Source organism: Thalassophryne amazonica, chromosome 7 (genome assembly GCF_902500255.1).
Source record: "Thalassophryne amazonica chromosome 7, fThaAma1.1, whole genome shotgun sequence".
NCBI lineage: Eukaryota > Metazoa > Chordata > Actinopteri > Batrachoidiformes > Batrachoididae > Thalassophryne > Thalassophryne amazonica.
Genome location: NC_047109.1, coordinates 50,159,463 through 50,183,612, shown reverse-complemented (window position 1 = coordinate 50,183,612; position 24,150 = coordinate 50,159,463). Strand labels below are relative to the sequence as shown.

At 42.4% G+C, this 24,150-nt stretch overlaps 1 long non-coding RNA gene and 1 pseudogene across 1 annotated transcript; both read right to left on the bottom strand.

The window, feature by feature from the left end:
- Nucleotides 1–12,745: 12,745 nt before the first annotated feature.
- On the bottom strand, nucleotides 12,746–14,615 carry LOC117513812. Its single transcript, XR_004561724.1, has 3 exons — nucleotides 14,532–14,615; nucleotides 13,429–13,435; nucleotides 12,746–12,756 (listed from the first exon to the last, which is right to left on the bottom strand). It is a non-coding gene; the product is annotated as an uncharacterized LOC117513812 (long non-coding RNA).
- A 7,711-nt stretch (nucleotides 14,616–22,326) lies between these two features.
- On the bottom strand, nucleotides 22,327–23,413 carry LOC117513438 (annotated as a pseudogene).
- Between the last annotated feature and the right edge of the window lie 737 nt (nucleotides 23,414–24,150).

The following is a 24,150-nucleotide window of genomic DNA, read 5'->3' as shown; positions in this document are numbered from 1 at the left end:
GGTGGGCCCGGTATGGCTCATTCACTCTCACTCAGTCAGTCAGGCGAAACTGTGGAGGTCAAGATGTGACACGCCCATTTCTCTAAGGGTAAGAATCCTCTGCAGCATGGGGAGGCTTGATCTGTCAGCCAGTCGACGGAGGCTTCTTACTGGACCAGTCGTGTGGAACAAACCCGGCGAGACAGCGTGGCTTTCTTGTCCCCGCCGATAAACCAATGCTCATCATTTCCTCAAGGGCTTTGAGCTCTGCTGATAAGAAAGAACGGAAGGAGATTACCACGCCGCAAACCACCACTTCAACCTATTGCCCATCCAACACTTGATTTAAGAGTGCTATACTTCTTACACTTTAAATTTTAGACCATAAATTGACAAGAGCAGAGATAATCTGCAACTTTTCTTTTTATTATCCCTTTTAAACAGCTACTTCAGAGTTTATTGGTGGCCTGAGTTATCTCATGATAAGGTGCGTGTGTTTTGGTCCATCACATAGTTTTGTAAACAAACCATAATATTGCGTTATTGCTCCCTCTGTGTCATAAATTCCATACAATTATGCCTTTATCTTCAACTTGCAACTCCTGATCTCAATATGTGTACAAAACCAGTGTATGTTGGGAAAGGGATGACCCTCATAAAACTTAATGGCTTTGTTATACTCAGGGGAATTAAGTGACGAAAGCATCTTCTGGCACAGTGTCACAACGCGCCTTTGTAATCAAAAACCATTTTTGTATCGAATTACATTAGTTTTTTTTTAGCATTTAAACTCTAGACAAAATATGCATTTAAAGAATTAAGAAATAATGATTTCCTTACCCTTTGCCAATGTGTTCCATCAAATAAAAGCGTAAATGTTTGATAGGATTCCAGTCTTATAAAGTCCAGCAACTAAGCAGGGGGAAGGTTTTTCTTTGCGCTCCAGAGAAATGTGATGAAACCAAGTAAGTGCCACCAGTTTAAACAAGTTCGAGACTTCTTCCTGGTCTCTTCTGTTTGTCTTCTTTACTCCATAAGCTTTTTTTTTTTTTTAAATGGTATCAGTATCAACATTTTGGAGCAGAGACTCCCTACAAATAAAGTAACTGCACCTTACCTTATTCTGCCATGTAGTCCTCTGCACATCCACATGCGCTGATTCTTCGAGTGTTTTATTTGATCTCCTCTATTCTCTGGCCTTCACCTCCTACCTGCTGTCAACTGGGACATCCCCCTATTTACATGACAATCCACTGCACATAATAAACATAATTATGGTGGTGATATGGCTGCAATTTATCTCCCACGCTCGCCAAACATGGTTTCTATGGTAACAGCTACCCTCCCCTTTTGTTTCTTTTTTTTTTTTTTTTCCAATATGAGGGATGCGAATGATCCGTCTCATGCGGGTTATTAAATCAAATTTGTTTATCCCTGCCCAGTGCTTCTTTACGCTTCTTGGAGAGTGGAAAACAAGAGAAGACAGGGATTTGACACGGATGACCTTTGATCTGAGCGCTCCTTCCAGTCAAAACATGTGGTGCTCACAGTGAGGCCGGCTATTTGATTATCCAAACAGAGAGCTGCTTTGACAATTTACAGTGCAACCAGCAAGTATTTACAGTGCTCCACTTTTTCCACATTTTTGTTATGTTACAGCCTTATTCCAAAATGGTAGGAAATTCATTTGTTTTTGTTTCTTTTTTGTTGTTGCTGTTTTTTCTCAAACTTCAACACACAAGATCTCATAATGACAATGTGAAAACCATTAATTTCAGATTTTTTAAAATTTATTTTTAAAAAAACAACTAAGAAATCACATGTACGTAAGTATTCACAGCCTTTGTCATGAAGTTCAAAATGAGCTCAGGTGCATCCTGTTTCCACTGATGATCCTTAAGATGTTGTTCTACAGCTTAATTGGAGTCCACCTGGGGTGAATTCAGCTGATGGACATTATTTGGAAAGACACACACCTGTCTACAGTGGGGAAATAAGTATTTGATCCATGCCAATTTGCAGGTTTTCCCACCGACAAAGAATGTAGACATCTGTAATTTTTATTGTAGGTACACTTCAACTGTGAGAGACAGAATCTAAAGTGTAACTGCAATAAATAACATTGTATGATTTTTAAATAATTAATTTGCATTTTATTGCATGAAATAAGTATTGATCGTCTACCAACCAGCAAGAATTCTGGCTCACACACACCTGGTAATTTTTCTTTAAGAAACCCTCTTATCTGCACTCTTTACCTGTATTAATTGCACCTGTTTGAACTTGTTACCTGTATAAAAGACACCTGTTCACACACTCAATCAATCACACTCCAACCTGTCCACCATGGCCAAGAACAAAGAGCTGTCTAAGGACACCAGGGACAAAACTGTAGACCTGCACAAGGCTGGGATGGACTACAGGACAACAGGCAAGCAGCTTGGTGAGAAGACAACAACTGTTATGATTATTTATTAAAAAGTGGAAAAAAACACAAGATGATTGTCAATCTCCTTCGGTCTGGGATTCCATGCAAGATCTCACTTCATGGGGTAAGAATGATTCTGAGAAAGCTCAGAACTACAAAACAAGACCTGGTCAATGACCTGAAGAGAGCTGGGACCACAGTCACAAAGTTTACATTAGTAACACACAACACCGTCATGGTTTAAATCCTGCGGGCAGCAAGGTCCCCCTGCTCAAGCCAGCACATGTCCAGGCCCATTTGAAGTTCACCAGTGACCAATCTGGATGATCCAGAGGAGGCATGGGAGAAGGTCATGTGGTCAGATGAGACCAAAATAAAGCTTTTTGGAATCAACTCCACTTGCTGTGTTTAGAGGATGAGAACAACCCCAAGAAAACCATCCCAACCATGAAGCATGGGGGTGGAAACATCATAATCTGGGTGTGTTCTTCTGCAAAGGGGACCAGGACGACTGCACCGTATTGAAGGGAGGATGGATGGGGTCATGTATTGCAGGATTATGGCAAACACCTCTTCCTCAGTAAGAGCATTGAAGATGGGTCATGTCTGGGTCTTCCAGCATGACAATGACCCCAAACACAGCCAGGGAACTAAAGAGGGGCTCCATAAGAAGCATTTCAAGGTCCTGGAGTGGTCTACTCAGTCTCCAGACCTGATCTCAATAGAAAATCTTTGGACAGAGCGAAACTCCAAACCTGATGGAGAAGATCTGCATGGAGGAGTGGACCAAAATCCCTGTTGCAGCATGTGAAAACTAGGTCAAGAACTACAGAAAATGTCTGACCTCTGTAATGGCAAACAAATGTTTCTGTACCGATTGTTAAGGTCTGTTTTTCTAGGGGATCAAATACTTATTTCACGGAATAAAATGCAAAATTGACAGTGGATCAAATACTTATTTTCCCCCACTGTACATATAAGGTCCCGCAGTTGACAGTGCATGTCAGAGCACAAACCAAGCATGAAGTCAAGGAATTGTCTGTAGATCTCCAAGACAGGATTTCAACAAAATTGAAATGAGGAACCAGGAAACATTCCACCTTCTGTCGGGAGGGATACACGGTCAGACAGGTGTGCACGATACAGTGCTGGACAGTTTTGTGCACGCGCACAAGCGTGCATGAACACAGTGTGAGCAGCTGGAAAGTGTTGCACCACATTGCGCCACTGCTGTGGAGAAAAAAAATAATAAAACCACACACCATAAAAACACCGCAATTTCTAATATTTAATCCCTCTTATCGAGTGGACAATATAAGTATGATCCTTCTGTTCCTGTATATGACCCATGGTCATAGGTGTCAAGTTATGAAATGACATGAATAATTATGCCCACATCTGCTGGCACGACATGTCCAGCCGGCCCTGCGTGCATGTCCAGCGAGCAGCACGCCAAAGGACACCGTGTCATGTGGACCATAGCTCACATGGGTGATGTGACATTCAGATCACCAGCTGAGTGTACACATGATAAGGTGGTCCCTTACACCTGGCAGCGCCTGCCGATGTACGCTCTGTGCGCTTGCTCCAGCCCATTGCAAAAGCGAAATGTTTTTTATGTATTTCCACGTGGGGACGGCAAGCACACTCATGCGCCTCACAGTGTAGCGTTGTAATGGCATGTCCTTCGTAACACGTGTTCTCCAGCTGTGACTTGCGGGTCCAGAGATCTCCAATTTTTCACAAGTGACATTTGACTCCTCCTTCATGCGCCATTGTGCCTCAATCGTGTTATGTGTGAAGGGGCCCTAAACTGAGTGAGTGATCAGGGGAGAAGGGCCTTAGTCAGGGAGGTGACCAAGAACCTCATGGTCACTCTGTCAGAGCTCCAGCATTCCTCTGTAGAGAGAGGAGAACCTTCCAGAAGGACAACCATTTCTGCAGCTATCCACCAATCAGGCCTGTATGGTAGAGTGGCCAGAGGGAAGCCACTCCTCAGTAAGATGCACATGGCAAAAGGCACAGTGTCAGGAATTTTCAATATATTATCAATTATTAATGTCTTTACCTTGATTTGCTGTCTTTGATTTTGTCTTTGATCTCATTCTCCATATACACATTTATATACATGTTTCAATTATATAATGTGTTTCATTTTAATATTACTCTGTTAATCACTGAATTGCTACAGTAGTTATATTCACGACATTGATTGATTGATTGATACATATCTATTCATTATATTCAGTGAACTGTTTAAGCAATCGTTAAACTGCTCACAAGGGAACTTTGGCTCAGTGAGAGGGCAGACTGTTTTGCTGAGATCCTGTTTTTGCTGAGCACAGATGTACGTTTTAATTAACAGTCCAGCCTTGAGCAGGGAGCGGTGTGACCTGCGTATTAGTTCAGGGTTACACTGTTTACTTCGTGAGACTGGAGGCTTAAAGCCATAACAATTGGTGTCACTAACGTGTTTGTATTTTGTTGTTCCTATATGCTTGTATGTAACTTTATTCTAATAAATATGGGAGGCAGATGGGTGGGAGCTGACGGGACGGTGGTCCGTGACGAGGGTGAAGCTTGTTCTGCTCTCTCCTGATCAGGAAAAGAAATTCAGTGTCTCCTGCGTGATTATTTTCTGTGTTAACTGAGTTGTTCTTTTCAGGTCCAACTCTGAACAATTCTGACACACAGGAAGGACTCTCAGACAAAATTATCTGGTCTGATGAAAGAAGATTGAATCTTTGGCATGAATCCCAGGCAGTTTGGGGGAACCAGGCACCATCCCTACAGTGACGCATGGTGGTGACAGCACCATGCTGTGGGGATGTTTTTCAGTGGAACTGGGAGACTAGTCAGGATTGAGGGAAAGATGAATGCAGCAATATACAGACATCCTGGATGAAAACCTGCTCCAGAGCGCTCTTGACCTCAGACTAGGGTGATGGTTCATCTTTCAGCAGGACAATGGACAGCTGTCTCAAAGCCACTCCTAAAGCCCTTGAGTGTCCTTGAATGTTGTTGAGTGGCCCAGCCAGAGGCCAGACCTGAATCTGATTGAACATCTCTGGAGAAACCTGAAAATGGTTGTGCACCAACAGTCCCCATCTAACCTGATGGAGCTTGAGAGGTGCTGCAAAGAGGAATGGGCAAAACTGCTCAAAGATAGGTGCGCCAAGCTTGTATTCAAAAATACTTGAGGCTGCCAAAGGTGCATCAACAAAGCACTGGATGCTGGATTCCCACGGGTGCATTTTGGCTGGTTTGTTAGCATTGGTTCTCATAAGACAATTCTCATCGGGCTTTGCTGAGGGTTGTATCTCACCAGGGAGCAACTGATGAAGAGTAGGCACAGTCACAAGCGGCTCCTAGCTTGCAAACAAACAAATGAAGGGTAACAAGGTTTAGGCCACTCAAAAGAAGTTTTACTGTAAATCACAATTAACTTTAAATAAAAATAAAGATGATGAGGTGTGAGATGTCAGCATGTAAAATGTATGCAGTGCATGGGTGCGTGAACATATATGTGCCCAAGTTGTTTGAATGTGTAACCAAAACCAACAAAACTGAACAAAGGGTGTTACCTGTGGGCCAGCAGAGAGAGGTTGCTGGAGCCCTGCTTAAATAAGGAGCCCCAGGTGACTCCAATCAGACATGGCCCTGCCTCTGCCTGCAGGAGGATCCTCCCCTACAGGGCCATGACAGCGGAAGACACAAAATTGTGACATAAGAGGCATCTAGGTGGACAACTTTCTCATATGGAATCTCACAGAAATGGTCCTCCTGACATGTTTGTGCATGGCAGGCAACTGTGGGCTAAATGCCATCTGGAGTGGCTGTGAAAATATCAATCAATCAATCAATTTTTTTTTTTTATATAGCGCCAAATCACAACAAACAGTTGCCCCAGGGCGCTTTATATTGTAAGGCAAGGCCATACAATAATTATGTAAAACCCCAACGGTTCAAAACGACCCCCTGTGAGCAAGCACTACAGTGGGAAGGAAAAACTCCCTTTTAACAGGAAGAACCTCCAGCAGAACCAGCTCAGGGAGGGGGCAGTCTTCTGCTGGGACTGGTTGGGGCTGAGGGAGAGAACAGGAAAAAGACATGCTGTGGAGGGGAGCAGAGATCGATCACTAATGATTAAATGCCAGAGTGATGCATACAGAGCAAAAAGAGAAAGAAACAGTGCATCATGGGAACCCCCCAGCAGTCTACGTCTATAGCAGCATAACTAAGGGATGGTTCAGGGTCACCTGATCCAGCCCTAACTATAAGCTTTAGCAAAAAGGAAAGTTTTAAGCCTAATCTTAAAAGTAGAGAGGGTGTCTGTCTCCCTGATCTGAATTTGGAGCTGGTTCCACAGGAGAGGAGCCTGAAAGCTGAAGGCTCTGCCTCCCATTCTACTCTTACAAACCCTAGGAACTACAAGTAAGCCTGCAGTCTGAGAGCGAAGCGCTCTATTGGGGTGATATGGTACTTAGATTCCTAAGATAAGATGGGACTGATTATTCAAAACCTATAAGTAAGAAGGAGGAATTTTAAATTTCTTATTCTAGAATTAACAGGAAGCCAATGAGAGAGGCCAATATGGGTGAGATATGCTCTCTCCTTCTAGTCAAATTCAAAATTCAAATTCAAATTTATTAATTTATATAGCGCCAATTCACGACAAAATCGTCTCAAGGCGCTTCACAACATAAAAAACAATTAAAAATTTAAAACACAATAAAAACAAACCATAAAAGAAAGACAGCAGTAAAAGAATAGAAGATTAAAACACATCATAACACTAATGATAAACAGGAGAAAATAAATGAGTCTTTAAACGTGATCTAAAGGTCTCCACAGTGTCCGACTGCCGAATGTGTGCGGCAGATCGTTCCACAGAGCTGGGGCACGATAGGAAAACGCTCTGTGACCGGCAGACTTTTATTCACCTAGGGAACACACAGAAGTCCTGCACTCCCTGAGAACGCAGGGCCCCGAGCTGGTACCTAGGGGCTTATCAAGTCAGCCAGATAGGGAGGTGCACGTCCATGAACAATTTTATAAACTAAAATCAGTACTTTAAACTACGATCTTGCAGAAAAAGGAAGCCAGGCAGGGACGCCAAGATTGGCGTATGTGGTCAAACTTTGCTCCGTGTCAAAAGTCTGGCGCAGATTCTGAACCAATTGAAGACCCCTGATCCTGGACTGCGGTAAATCCAGAGAATAGAGCATTACAAGGTCCAATCTAGAAGAGACAAACGCATGAATCAAAGTCTCAGCATCTGCCATAGACAGAATAGGACGAATCCTCGCTATATTTTCGCAAATGGAAGAAGGCATTCTTGTAATGTCTCTAATGTGGAGATCAAAGGACAACGCAGGATCAAAATTACTCCAAGGTTCCTCACTTTATCCGTATGATGTATAACACACGGACTAGCTACATGCTAGCTGATCAAATTGATGCCGATATCTCGCTGGACCAAAAACCATAAACTTCAGTCTTATCAGAATTTAAAAGTAGGAAGTTACTAGACATCCAACTTCTTAAGATGCAAAGACCAATCTTCCAAGGATTTATGTGAGTAAGATTACCAGCAGTTATTGGCATATACAATTGAGTGTCATCAGCATAGCAATGAAAGGGAATCCCAAAACGCCGCAATATATTCCCGAGGGGTGCTACATAAAGAGAAAAAAAGCAAGGGGCCCAAAACGGATCCCTGAGGAACCCAAACTTCATGTCTCTACGATCGGAGGAGGTTCCATTACACAATACACAGTAGGAACGACTGGACAGGTACGACGTCAACCATGCAAGAGCAGTTCAGTAATCCAAAGTGATTCTCCAGCCTATGAGTAGAATATGGTAATCCACAGTGTCAAATGCAGCACTAAGATCCAGCAGCACCAGGACCGTAGTGATATCCGAGTCCATTGCTCGCAAAAGGTCATTCACTACTTTAGTAAGTGCGTCTCTGTGGAAGTGAAATTTTCTAAAGCAGACTGCAGTGGGCCTCAAAAGATTATTCTCAGTGAGGTAGTCCACGAGCTGTCGCGGAGGACCACTTTTTCCAGGATTTTAGAACAAATGACAGATTTGAATCGGTCTATAATTCTTCAAAAACACTCGGGTCGAGATTTGATTTTTTAAGTAATGGTTTGATCACTGCCAGACTTTAAACACTTAGGAACAGATCCAGAAGTTAATGAGAGATTTATAATTCCAGCACAGTTGGTCCAAGAATGGGCCACAGGTCCTTAAACAGTTTTGTTGGTATAGTATCAATTAAACAGGTTGTGCTTTTAGTAGACGTCACGAGCTTCGTCAATGCGCCTAGCGAGATACCATCAAATCTGTAAATCTGGATACCACCTCAGTGGACATCCACCTCCACAGCAGTATGCAGTGGTTGGGCCAAAGCCTGCTGAGATATACTCAACCTAATATCCTCAATTTTCTTCTCGAAGTAATCCAAGAAGTCCTGTGCTGAGAAAGGAGAGTGAATAAACAGGTGGCTGTCCATGAATAAGAAGTGCTACAGTTTCAAACAAAATCTTGGAAATTATGCTTATTTTTATTAATCAAATCAGAATAATAGGCACGCTTGTAGCCAGTAGTGCCTGCTTATAATCCAAGACAGCATCTCGCCATGCAAGATGGAACACCTCTAACTTAGAACTACGCCATTTCCGTTCAAAACCTCGAGCCTTCTGCCCTAAGGTCACGCAGGTAACCATTAACCAAGGTGAGTATGCCTTGGGAAGGCGTGTCCTCAAGAGAGGAGGCGCAACCTTGTCCAGTGTGGCCTTGAGCGCTGAGTTCAAGCCATCCGCAAGACTATCTACTTTAGTTACCCGTTAGTACTCTAGCTGCAGCATTTTGAATTAACTGAAGGCTTTTTAGGGAACTTTTAGGACAACCTGATAATAATGAATTACAATAGTCCAGCCTAGAGGAAATAAATGCATGAATTAGTTTTTCAGCATCACTCTGAGACAAGACCTTTCTAATTTTAGAGATATTGCGTAAATGCAAAAAAGCAGTCCTACATATTTGTTTAATATGCGCTTTGAATGACATATCCTGATCAAAAATGACTCCAAGATTTCTCACAGTATTACTAGAGGTCAGGGTAATGCCATCCAGAGTAAGGATCTGGTTAGACACCATGTTTCTATGATTTGTGGGGCCAAGTACAATAACTTCAGTTTTATCTGAGTTTAAAAGCAGGAAATTAGAGGTCATCCATGTCTTTATGTCTGTAAGACAATCCTGCAGTTTAGCTAATTGGTGTGTGTCCTCTGGCTTCATGGATAGATAAAGCTGGGTATCATCTGCGTAACAATGAAAATTTAAGCAATACCGTCTAATAATACTGCCTAAGGGAAGCATGTATAAAGTGAATAAAATTGGTCCTAGCACAGAACCTTGTGGAACTCCATAATTAACCTTAGTCTGTGAAGAAGATTCCCCATTTACATGAACAAATTGTAATCTATTAGACAAATATGATTCAAACCACCGCAGCGCAGTGCCTTTAATACCTATGGCATGCTCTAATCTCTGTAATAAAATTTTATGGTCAACAGTATCAAAAGCAGCACTGAGGTCTAACAGAACAAGCACAGAGATGAGTCCACTGTCCGAGGCCATAAGAAGATCATTTGTAACCTTCACTAATGCTGTTTCTGTACTATGATGAATTCTAAAACCTGACTGAAACTCTTCAAATAGACATTCCTCTGCAGATGATCAGTTAGCTGTTTTACAACTACCTTTTCAAGAATTTTTGAGAGAAAAGGAAGGTTGGAGATTGGCCTATAATTAGCTAAGATAGCTGGGTCAAGTCATGGCTTTTTAAGTAATGGTTTAATTACTGCCACCTTAAAAGCCTGTGGTACATAGCCAACTAACAAAGATAGATTGATCATATTTAAGATCGAAGCATTAAATAATGGTAGGGCTTCCTTGAGTAGCCTGGTAGGAATGGGGTCTAATAGACATGTTGATGGTTTGGATGAAGTAACTAATGAAATAACTCAGACAGAACAATCGGAGAGAAAGAGTCTAACCAAATACCGGCATCACTGAAAGCAGCCAAGATAACGATACGTCTTTGGGATGGTTATGAGTAATTTTTCTCTAATAGTTAAAATTTTGTTAGCAAAGAAAGTCATGAAGTCATTACTAGTTAAAGTTAATGGAATACTCAGCTCAATAGAGCTCTGACTCTTTGTCAGCCTGGCTACAGTGCTGAAAAGAAACCTGGGGTTGTTCTTATTTCTTCAATTAGTGATGAGTAGAAAGATGTCCTAGCTTTACGGAGGGCTTTTTTATAGAGCAACAGACTCTTTTTCCAGGCTAAGTGAAGATCTTCTAAATTAGTGAGACGCCATTTCCTCTCCAACGTACGGGTTATCTGCTTTAAGCTACGAGTTTGAGTTATACCACGGAGTCAGGCACTTCTGATTTAAAGCTCTCTTTTTCAGAGGAGCTACAGCATCCAAAGCTGTCTTCAATGAGGATGTAAAACTATTGACGAGATACTCTATCTCACTTACAGAGTTTAGGTAGCTACTCTGCACTGTGTTGGTATATGGCATTAGAGAACATAAAGAAGGAATCATATCCTTAAACCTAGTTACAGCGCTTTCTGAAAGACTTCTAGTGTAATGAAACTTATTCCCCACTGCTGGGTAGTCCATCTGAGTAAATGTAAATGTTATTAAGAAATGATCAGACAGAAGGGAGTTTTCAGGGAATACTGTTAAGTCTTCTATTTCCATACCATAAGTCAGAACAAGATCTAAGATATGATTAAAGTGGTGGGTGGACTCATTTACTTTTTGAGCAAAGCCAATAGAGTCTAATAATAGATTAAATGCAGTGTTGAGGCTGTCATTCTCAGCATCTGTGTGGATGTTAAAATCGCCCACTATAATTATCTTATCTGAGCTAAGCACTAAGTCAGACAAAAGGTCTGAAAATTCACAGAGAAACTCACAGTAACGACCAGGTGGACGATAGATAATAACAAATAAAACTGGTTTTTGGGACTTCCAATTTGGATGGACAAGACTAAGAGTCAAGCTTTCAAATGAATTAAAGCTCTGTCTGGGTTTTTGATTAATTAATAAGCTGGAATGGAAGATTGCTGCTAATCCTCCGCCTCGGCCCGTGCTACGAGCATTCTGACAGTTAGTGTGACTCGGGGGTGTTGACTCATTTAAACTAACATATTCATCCTGCTGTAACCAGGTTTCTGTAAGGCAGAATAAATCAATATGTTGATCAATTATTATATCATTTACCAACAGGGACTTAGAAGAGAGAGACCTAATGTTTCATAGACCACATTTAACTGTTTTAGTCTGTGGTGCAGTTGAAGGTGCTATATTATTTTTTCTTTTTGAATTTTTATGCTTAAATAGATTTTTGCTGGTTATTGGTGGTCTGGGAGCAGGCACCGTCTCTACGGGGATGGGGTAATGAGGGGATGGCAGGGGGAGAGAAGCTGCAGAGAGGTGTGTAAGACTACAACTCTGCTTCCTGGTCCCAACCCTGGATAGTCATGGTTTGGAGGATTTAAGAAAATTGGCCAGATTTCTAGAAATGAGAGCTGCTCCATCCAAAGTGGGATGGATGCCGTCTCTCCTAACAAGACCAGGTTTTCCCCAGAAGCTTTGCCAATTATCTATGAAGCCCACCTCATTTTTTGGACACCACTCAGACAGCCAGCAATTCAAGGAGAACATGCGGCTAAACATGTCACTCCCGGTCCGATTGGGGAGGGGCCCAGAGAAAACTACAGAGTCCGACATTGTTTTTGCAAAGTTACACACCGATTCAATGTTAATTTTAGTGACCTCCGATTGGCGTAACCGGGTGTCATTACTGCCGACGTGAATTACAATCTTACCAAATTTACGCTTAGCCTTAGCCAGCAGTTTCAAATTTCCTTCAATGTCGCCTGTGGCCAATATGGCCACAAATACACAAGTCTGCACACATATTGCGCGAGAGCCACTGACATGCCGTTCGACACACACGCTAAAGTCGAACACCACTGACGAGGCCTTTACAGTTGTAAGGATTTGCTTGCAAATGCCGTGTGGCATTTTCACAGATGTTCAGCACCACTAGTGCGGCTAAAATGATTACGTTTGTGCACACAGTGCTCAGGATGGCTGTGGACGATTACATCGTTATTCTGTGAAAGAAGCTGTGAAAAATCCCCTTGACTTTAGACAGATAAAGCACTATAAATAGTAATACAATAAAGTAGCATAAATAATAAATACATAATAATTAGTAATAAATAATAATTAAAAAATATGAAGTGTGGACAGCTATTCACAGACTTGCAGACCAGTGGTTGGAACAGTTCTGCTAATTGATAATTAGCTAAGCTAACTTTTTGTTAGCGGATTAACTTTACGGCTAACTTCAAAAACCATCAGCAGACCAATTAGCTTCCGCTAAATTTAGTTCCGCTAACTTTCAGCCCACTAACATTTGTTTTTGCTGACATAGTGAGTAATGCCGAACGGTCTTAAATGTTTGTAAACCCTAAAATTTTGGGTCAAAATTCATAGAACACTGCCATCGGCTGGACGGGAGTATGAATAGCGACCAACAATCACACAGTTGCTTTGTGCAGTATAACACTTAACAGAATTTTCAGTTTTGCAATTGCCTTTTATTGCTTACAAATGAAAAAATGACATATTTACAAATACACATTTATTTGTACAAACCAACACACACATTACAGTAACTTGTGTGTTGGTTTTTAAAAAAATAAATAACCCAACCAACCAGTGATGATAGGAGGCCCATTTTCTCATAATGCCTTTTCGCATCTGTTTCTGTTAATGCTCAAACCTTCAGAATTAGTGCATTGCTTTAAAACTAAAAGATATGTGTGATATTTTCACTTTGTAAAAATGACAGAGTTGACGTTAATGTAGATAAACTGTCTGGAATTAGCTTAGTTTTTAACTCAAACCATAAGTGAAAACTGCTGTGCTTTTGATGTCTTCTGCCATACATCTGTGCTGTTCCATGTTGAAAGCAAATGACACTTCCTTACAGCAGTGGGCAGGGTGCACAAAGACAGAAGCTCTGACTTGTTTGTGTTCGGTTTGTGATTGACTTTGATTTGCTCAGGAGAATGCTTAAACTCAATACTGGCTTGTTAGTAGCTGCCAGTGTACTAGAGTCAATACTAATACCCCCATCACACATACCCGGAATCACAGATGGCACAGCTCCTCCTCGGCCAAACAGGACGTTCCCAGCCTGCTGACATGCATGTACAGTGGGTGGGTGCAGGCGCTGGAGGGTGCTGGACTCACTCAGCCACTTCCAGAAGTGCTGTTCCTCTCCAATCATATGAAAGGAAATGTCACTCACAAGTTGTTTCCCATGTTGCACACATTCTAAGTCACAGAGACTATGTGGTGAGGGGTACGAGACACCTGCATGACTATTTGGCGAGGAAGTTCATGCACTATTTGGAGGAGTTTCATGCACAATTTATTTGGTCTGTTCAAAAACCAAGCAACACACAGGCATCACCCTGAGGCTCAGGTGAGGGGATAGCCGATGGCTGCAAATGTTGCACAAAATTGCAAGAAATCTCTTGTAGATGCCGTTCGCAAGCTGTTGCAGCCCACTACCCTTAGCTATGTGCAGGACCAGCACACAACCCCAGATTAGAAAAAGTTGGGATGATATGGAAAATCCAAAATAAAAAAAATTAAAAACTAAATCCACAGTGATCCCTACATTTACTTTGACTTCGCTTTCATTACAGACATTATGAACCCTCGATATTTCATGTTTTGTGTGGTCAACATGATTTCATTTGCGAACAAAGTAAAATGATTTCTGCTGCATCAGATGTAGAGTAGTATGTTGGCCAAGTGGTTAGTGCACATACTTCCAAAACAGAGGGTTCCTAGTGTAAGACCAGGGCCCTCATGTACAAAGACTTGTGTTGACTTTCTACTAAAAATTGGCGTACGCCAAAACCCTGAATCAGGCATAAGCACAAAAATATTCACATGTATCAAAGTGTGCATAGGCATGAATCCACGCACGTTTGGTTTGTACATCCCACTGAACATGTGCACACGCACCAAACTCCTCCTTGGCCACGCCTCTATCTGAATATGCAAATGTTTTCAAATTGTTTGTTTGTGTCACGCTGACGGCACCATAAGTGTAGGGTGTTGTGTGTTTGATAACGCCCGCCATCGTCTCTGTGTTGTTTTGTGTAAAAATTTCAGAGACAATGTGGAAAAACAGGGAAAGCTGTGGTTAGATCGCCACTCTCTCTGTTCTCTGTCATGTAAAATGGAAATTAAATACGTATGTTTGCGTGTGTAAATGTTGAAGTGAGCTGCGCACACACACTGAAGTAAAAAGATATTAGGTGCACGGCGGCTGACAGTGTGTGACATTAACATGACACACACTTTTATTGACAAATACTGAACACAGTCAGGGGCTTGTTCAGAGCCTCATCTCTAGTTCCACCATCAAGAAAAAGAAAACATATTAATAATAAAAACAACAAAAAATAATAAACATGCCCAAATGTGTCCGCGCTGGTTTTCATTAAGAACAATTATTATCCACCAAGCAGCCCCCCCCATCAAGCACCGCGCCTCCAGCCTGATGTCCATTTGCGCATCACATATGATCTGAACATTGATGGAATGAAAATGTTTCCTATTAACCCTCTGGGCCAATGCCGTCATATACGATGGCTGAGACCAAGTTTTACTAAATTATAAATAACTTTTTAATGATATGAGAGAGAAACTTGTTTTTTGCTGAAAAGTTAACTCCGCGGACTTTCGAGCCAGCCATCCACCATCTTTGTACTCCTCATAGAAGCTGTGTGATGACGTGCACAATGTGTGTCCAATCGGAATTGGTTCACCGTCACATGGTTTTCCAAAATCCAATCGTAGAGCAGATTTACCTCACGTGATAAACCAAAGATTGTTTTTAGCAGTGATGTGTTACTAGTTGACCTGTTTGAATAGCCCCCTGGCTGCTGGCTCCAATGCGCCCTGCACCATTACGCACAGCAATCAGTGAAAGTCATCAGAGGGAGCAGACGGAGAGCCTCTCATACAATTTCACGTGCTCAAACACAGTGTGTGAGTTTCAGAGATGCTCCACTAGTCATTGCCTGTGAATGTTATTGAATAAGCCTGTGGGATTTAGGAAAAGGATAAGGAAGTGACAAAGCACTTCCTGATGGCTCTGATGAAAATTCAGGAGATTGTGGAAGCGGAATCACATCAGAGGTGTCAGGCAACAGTGGAGCTCCTGCTCCGGTGTCAGATGCGGCCAGGTACCGCGGCAGTTACGCTCGGCGTTTACATGGCATTGGCACCGGGGGAGTGGCCGAAGGCGGTGTGGAGATACGTCTCGGTGCAGGTATGGGTGGCTGGCACAGCACTGAAGGCTGACTGGGTGCTGGCGAGGAAAATTGGAGAAATGAGATGGCTGCGTCGGACAGATTGATTGATGAGGGTGTGTCACAACAGAAGTCATTAAGCTCTGATTCAAAAAGAAAGTCCATCGGATCTTCAATATAGGGAGGAACTCGACCCTGCTTGAACCACATCTTATCTGAGCCAGATCCGGGTAAGCAGACACAATATCAGGTTGTGTTTGCAGGATTTGATCAAGCGCAGACAAAATCCATTTTCTGTTCTGCCGGTCTGGGTTGTCCTGATATTCAAAAAATAAGTCTTGAATCCTGAAAATTATATTTGCCGTGTCTTGGAGAGCCAGCCCTTCAGCTTGTATGACGTGTCATCTTCAAGGTCAGTCCATTCTGATTCGCTGTCATCCAGAGGGAAGGTGGCCGTCAGGTGCAGCGCTGTTTCTTTAATCCAGGCTGGGAGCTTTTTCACTAAGAATTAAGTTGTCCGATCTTCTAACTCCGGAAATTAATCATACAGCCAGAGTTTGCCTCTAGAGCTTCCCATGCTTGATCTAAATATCCAATTTCTCCCTTGAGAGAGATACAGTCACGAAAGCAGACAAAAAAGAACTGTAGATCTGACCAAATACTTCTTGAATTGCAAGCATTATACGGGTTTTGAGTTCTGCAGAGTGACTGCTTACCGGCATGATGGATCTGAGTCCACTGTGTCCAGTTCTGGCTAGTTCGTCCTGTCAGGAACTGTGAGGACATGGCACGACAGGCAGGTGACACAAATGCAGACTCATCACTCAGAGGTGGGATTAGGAAAAGGTTTAATCAAAACCTGGCTCGGTCGATGACAAGCAGGAAGGTGGAGGTACAGACAGGTCGTGAGGCGGCGGCGTGGTCAGTAACGAGCAGAGTTCCAGCACGGGGCAAACGGGTTGTATCAGAGGAGGCAAAAACTGAGTCAAAAACAAGCAGGGTTCAGGCGCAGAGAAAGCAGTTTTAACTGGCTCAGGCAAAGGCAAGAACAAGACAGGTGAGGGTCATACACCGCAAGAAAACAGAGTATGGCAGAACGAGAGGCTTGGAACGAGGCAATACGCACAACGAACTAGCAGTGAGTGGTGGAAGACAAGGGGTTTAAAAGCAGAGGATAATCACGGCGAGATGAGATGCAGGTGCAGGAAAGAAGGCGTGGCTGATTGAGACGAGTGGAGTGACAGGTGGACGTGTCAGACCAAAGTGAGACGAGTGGAGTGACAGGTGGACGTGTCAGACCAAAGCAGCAAAAAGAGGAACATGACAGAACAAATGTTAAACAATTAGGAAATAATGATACCTAGAACCCAAATGTGAGAAGCAGAATAAACAAATGAAAAGGCACAAACAGAACAACAGAAAATTAAAGGCTGGATCTAACTAGAGAAGAACTCAACAGTGCAGGAGAGTACAGAAAAACCTAAGGGACTAATGTGCTACAAAACAGAGTGACTGAATAACCAGAAAATAAAAGACGAAGACTAAACTAGAACAGAACTCAATAAGTGGCTGACGTGTGACATAATTCTCAAAACCTAACTTGATAACACAGAATGACTAAATAAGAAACAGACTAAACTAGAACCAAACTTAACATGGGTGAAGTGTAACAGATCATAAAACCAAGACTAAAGCATAAGAAACAGAAAATGAACAGTCAGGGCTGGACAGAAGGACAAAGAGAGGGAAACGGACGAAGACTGGGGGACAAAAGCAGATTCTGGGCAGGTCCAGGGCTAAAACATGACAATAGTGAGTAATGCTCACTCATGTCAGATTGCACCATTTGCAAGGGGCTTTAACAACACCAACGCAGCCACATTTTACACATCACTTTGCATGTGCTTTTATATCCTCCATACAATTGCAAACACGTGGGTGTGTTAATTGTTCATAAGTGTGTCTCTAATGTGTACATCACTGTGATGACTTCTTGTTTTCACACTATTAACGGTTCCCAGCATCACCTTTACATGTCCACAGTGGAACAATAACTGCAGAAATGTGCATACGCCAGCCTGGATTTTTGCATGACGCACCGCATATTTCCATGCTCACATCACTTTTGATATATTTGCACATGGACGTGGAGATGGACGGACGCCAGGTTTTTGCGTGTAAGCACACTTTTACATGAGACCGCAGGTATGTACATTTTCTATGTAATATGGAGATCCACATTGGATCCTCTGCGGTGAGGCCGACTGTAAAAAGGGAGAAGCTGAAAGAATTTGTAGAAGCAGCATCTTTGCTGCAATATCACAAAACAGCAGGGGGCAGAAATTAGCATTGTGGCAATTATCCAGTGTGCTGGATGTGCTTCAGGGGGTGCCAGGCAGGCAGGGGAACATTTCCAAAACAATAACCATAAATATAAGTATCCCACAAAACTGTTCTGAGTACCATGATGTACACACTCTGCACTCATGATTGTATCCCTTCCCAGTTTTATCATATCTGATACCACCATCATTCTTGCTTGAGGAGTCTTCTCTGTGTTCAACCCAGCAAACAATGGGGGGGGGGGGGGGTGATTACTGACACATGGTGGATGAAAGGACAGCACCCACTACTGTGCATTGGAGAAAGTGGTCACATTTAACTCTTGGAGCCCTAAGGGCATTTTCTTCACTTTAACATATATTAAGAAATTCCTGCTTATAAGATAATTTATTTTAGTATAATAACCATGTGTTGCATATCAAAATGTTCAGAATAATCTCAGCTTTCTGAATGTGAGACATATATTTGTATAGAACACTGCATAATGAAATGCTCTATTAATAGATATATGTTGAAATGTTGAAAAGGATGCAGTCAAGTCTCATGAGGGCTATAAGGGTTAAATTTCTTGGCATTAACATCTCACTTGGGCCTGCAACATCACAGACCTGGGGGTTGAAAGCCTGGCAATATCTGTACATCTGTATTTCCTGAGAAGCCTGAGGAAGTTTGGCATGCCAAGCACAATTCTGAACAGTTTCTACAGATGTGCAATTGAGAGCCTCCCTACCCACTCCATCACAGTCTAGTTTGGGAACACTTCAGCATGGGACCATAAGGCTCGACAGCAGGTTGGTAAATTAGTACAACACTTCTTGGAACAGCACCTCCCTGAATTGGAGGGCATCTATACCACCAGAGCTCTTGGGAGGGCCCATAATGACATTCAGGACACTACCCACCCACAACAAAAACTTCATACAGCTACCAACAGGAAGACACTACAAGACCATAGCAGCAAGAACAAGGTTGAAAGACAGTTTTCTCCCTCATGCCACCAGGCTTGTAAATAAAACCTTCCATTGCCCCTACACCCATCACTGCATGCTGGGCTATGATTGGAGGGATGAAGTGCCTTTTTGAAACTATTTATTTTGATACGTATTTGCACTGGCACTCTTACACCGTTTGATTTTTACATGTTTTTCGGCCCTGTCGCACCTTGAATTTAGCCAGCGTGTGCCGACCATAGTAAAAGCTGGCATACATGGGCGTATGTCGAATAAGCTGTCACACCATGATGATTTAACCTGCGTATACTGACGGCCCAATTCCACCAAGTGGTTCAGGTCGTACTGCATGGTATAACATGTCAGAAAAGTTACATCTGCCTTCTTTCGTGTTTCTACCGCCAACAGAACCCTTGTTTGGCAGGTGGAACACTTAAATATTGAGGAGCAAGTCATCAAGCGCGTGTACGCTGTCACGCAACAACAGAGTAATTTAACATTAGTTAATGTCATTTTATTTGTCTAGTGGATCATGTGATTTATTTTCATTGCATGCAGACTGTTGAAGAATCAACTGATGTCTGTTGTAAACGCTGAAGTGAATGAATGAGGCACTGTGACTCTTTCAACTGTTAAAATAAGTTAATTGTGTTGTTGTGGCTCATAGAGCTGGTGTTCTCTGGTTCAGGCTGAGAAACGCATTGAGAGCAGAGAAACTATGAGGGACTTCTTTAAAATGCTACGTTTCCTCAGCCACGACAAGGAATTAAAGTATTTTCAGATGTCATTTTCCAAACTCAGGACGCTTTATGTGGATACATTTCATTAGGGTGTGACGATGAATCTGACTGAAACAAACAGGTAACATAAGACTTTATATTTACTGCATGTATGAATGGTTTTAATATTTGAAACAGTCTGTTTGCATGAGAACTGCAGCTTTGAGCCAATCAATGGACAGCATCAAAAGACGTATTTTGACTTATGAGTAACTTACAAGAAATGTGTCACCAATCGCATAACTTACCTACAACTTACCTACTTACCTATGCATATACAGAACATATGAGTCATATGCTGGCATACGTCGAAAATAGTGTGCATGCCCAAAGTTTTTCAAGGTACTTGCCGTATTACAACATACATTAGCATACTTCAACATGTTTCAATGTGCTCTTAACCCTCTGGGGTCCGATGGCATTTTTTGGACAGTTCACTCGCCTAGCATAAATGTTTTTTTATTGCTGTTAACAGCTCTCCCTGCATTCCACAATCAAGTTTTATGTCTCTTTTTTTTCAAGACAACCTGTACTTTGAAAATATATACTTGGCAACTTGTTTCCGACGGATTGTTTGTTGTTGTGACGCTATTCTGAACTTCACACGGTTGTATACATTTCTTTTATTCTGTTTATATATATATATATATAATATATATATTTACTGTTCCTACATTTCTAATACTTCTGCTACTCTTTCAGTGTAACTGCTGTGAACTTTAATTCATTTATTTGCAGCTGTGTGAGCCTTAGGAGTGGTTACCTTATCCATTATTGGTTAGCTGGTGCTTGCTTGGCTATACTCTTGAATTTTAAACCAATAAAATATACTGCTCCATTTGTATTAGATCTGGATAAAGAGGTACCAGTCAACTGCAAAATCCTTATTTGCATACTGCTGTCTACGTCACATTACCGCCCACTCTCAACTGCACATTTACTCTCAGTAAATCACTCGCAAAGCAAAATTTTGCACTGCCCACACAATTTAGCACTCTTCATCTGGGGTCTTATTAAATTAGACCTTAACTGTATAATCAGTCATTCTAAAAGGTTTCTTTCGTAGGTAAACATGAACACATTTACATCCACAGGGTCCTCTCCATGTAACTAGACACTTCTAATGACATTTTCACCTATGCTGCAACAACAAGAGGCTGTTTGAGACTTTTATCTTGCAATGCTATGCTGATGATGTGTTGATGTTGTAACACAATTATTACATTAAAATTGTTTTTGTCCCTGACATTTTTACCCCTTGAACATGAAAACATTGAGGCATAGGTTGAAAAATTCCAGAGTTCTCCTGTTGGTCTACTTCAGAAGTGCACACATTTCTTTTTTAGTACATGTGACACAGGTTTATCGTCTTATATCACACAAGCATCCTACTCATATTGAAGTTCAAATATTCTACAGATGTCTGAAGCTATATCTTAGATCCAATGCTCTCTACATTAAACACTCAAGAAAAACATTAAAAGGAGGTTTCCCACCTCATGATGTGTAACACGATGCGTGATAAACTGCAAGATTTGTCATCTTGATGGTCTCACTTATGTCTCACGTTTGTTTTTTTCCCTCCCATCACGAAGTGATTTCAAATTTTCGTGACAGGGTTTTTAACTCACCCTGCTCTAACTCTACCCCTGGTGTGGTAGAGGTGTGAGCGTGTCATTATGGGCTACACAGACCACCAACACACTGCAACCTCTTGAAATGATGTCGTGATCAAAATATGTAATGGAACGCTGTGTCGTAATGGCAGTGCAGTGGTGGCATGAGAACACGTGGGTGGGGCACATTTCCAAGACAAAGGCCACTGACCATCCAGTCTCATGGCAGTTCGTGGGACTAGGTCACGAAAAGTACATTAATCTATGGGTTTGTGACAGGGGTATGAAACGGGGCAAATTCATTTTGTGACGGGGGCACAAAATGTGGGGTGAAAGGGGGGGTCATGGTTAGAGTTGGGAGAAGGGGAAGATTATGAAAAGCAAAATAAAAATTGTGTCATGAAAAGCAGGGGCTTTTTGTGACAGGGGTATGAAAGAATGTGAGACTGGGCTGGACCATCACAAACTCAGCTCATGATGGGTTCAGTTTGTAGAACCTGACAATTTCTGAAAATGGAAACCTAACGTATCACAGATGTTGTGAAACCCTTAATTTGTAAGGAGCATTATGTGAATGTAGTGGTTCAGTGTGACTGGACTTACAAGCATAATACTGGACTGCATTTAGCACTGAAAACAGTGTTCCAAATAGGAAATTTACAGTGGACAGTCAAACAAAGACACGCTGCATCTGTGTACAACATGTCAAACCATACACGTGGTATTAATTCCTGCTTTCAGGGATGAAGAAATAGCAAATTAGTGACTGCAGCTGCTCACAGGCCTCGTTGTCTTAGATAGCATTGATGTTGTCTTCTTTGTGGTCCTTATCTTTCCCAGTCTTGTTAATACCTCTCCACAAGGCCCAGAATGAGGGACAGGTCACGCAACTAAATAGGCGTCTTTTAACACCTTCCATCATGTTGCCCACAGTCCCCCTCACCGCCGCCGAGGAGAAATAGAAGATAAGGGGGTCGAGACATGCGTTAAAGGTGCTGCCACAGTAGAGCCTTGTCCCTCCAATCAGGACTCCGCCACATAATAAACCCACAATATGGTGAGACGTTATAGGGCCCGAAACATACCGCAAACAACCAGCAATGTCCAAGAGCCATGCCGATGGCCCGAAGGCGTCGCCGGCGTCCAATGTGCTGCAGCCTTAAAAAGAATCTGGATGAAGTTAATGTAGCAGAAGCTGCTTATGAGGAAAGGGATTCAGAAAGTACCAAGCAGAGCTCTAACGCACCGGCAGAAGGACCCTCAGCTGAGCATTGTGAAGTCTCATACACACACCTCCACATTGTTGTGAAGTGAATGTTTGGACATGCACTGGACTATCAAAGCTGGTATTTGAAACGTTGCTGTAAAGCTCTTCAAAGTTGGAGGCATTTTGTCCCAAAGTGCTGTTCACAGACAAATTGGTAGAATTTCCAGAGCCAACGAAGGGCATGATGAACACAATGCTCAGGTTAATGAAGGAGAATATCCAAAGAAGATGCTGGCGGCGACAGGTACATCGGCCGCCGCTTCAGAGTGTGCTGGATGGGGAAAGCCACCCCGAGGGTAGCGCTCCACGCTGACCGCGGTGATGAAGAAGGTGCTGTTGTAGATGGTCATGTAGAAGATGAAGCCTGACAGCGGGCAGAGGAGGAAAGGCATGTCCCACATCATGTTGTTTATCACCTCCTGCATCTTGAAAGGCAGGAAGAGGAGGAAGAGGAGATCAGAGATGGTCAAGTTGAGGAGGAGGATGTCGATCGGCATTGGCTTCTGTCGCACCTTTTTGCTAAAAGTGTAGAAGGCGAGAGTATTGGCCGGGAAGCCCAACACAACGTGATGATGTAGACAGACAAGCAGAGCCCCGTGTGACAGTCCTGCATGGTGGGCCCGGTATGGCTCATTCACTCTCACTCAGTCAGTCAGGCGAACTGTGGAGGTCAAGATGTGACACGCCCATTTCTCTAAGGGTAAGAATCCTCTGCAGCATGGGGAGGCTTGATCCTGTCAGCCAGTCGACGGAGGCTTCTTACTGGACCAGTCGTGTGGAACAAACCCGGCGAGACAGCGTGGCTTTCTTGTCCCCGCCGATAAACCAATGCTCATCATTTCCTCAAGGGCTTTGAGCTCTGCTGATAAGAAAGAACGGAAGGAGATTACCACGCCGCAAACCACCACTTCAACCTATTGCCCATCCAACACTTGATTTAGAGTGCTATACTTCTTACACTTTAAATTTTAGACCATAAATTGACAAGAGCAGAGATAATCTGCAACTTTTCTTTTTATTATCCCTTTTAAACAGCTACTTCAGAGTTTATTGGTGGCCTGAGTTATCCTCATGATAGGTGCGTGTGTTTTGGTCCATCACATAGTTTTGTAAACAAACCATAATATTGCGTTATTGCTCCCTCTGTGTCATAAATTCCATACAATTATGCCTTTATCTTCAACTTGCAACTCCTGATCTCAATATGTGTACAAAACCAGTGTATGTTGGGAAAGGGATGACCCTCATAAAACTTAATGGCTTGTTATACTCAGGGGAATTAAGTGACGAAAGCATCTTCTGGCACAGTGTCCACAACGCGCCTTTGTAATCAAAAACCATTTTTGTATC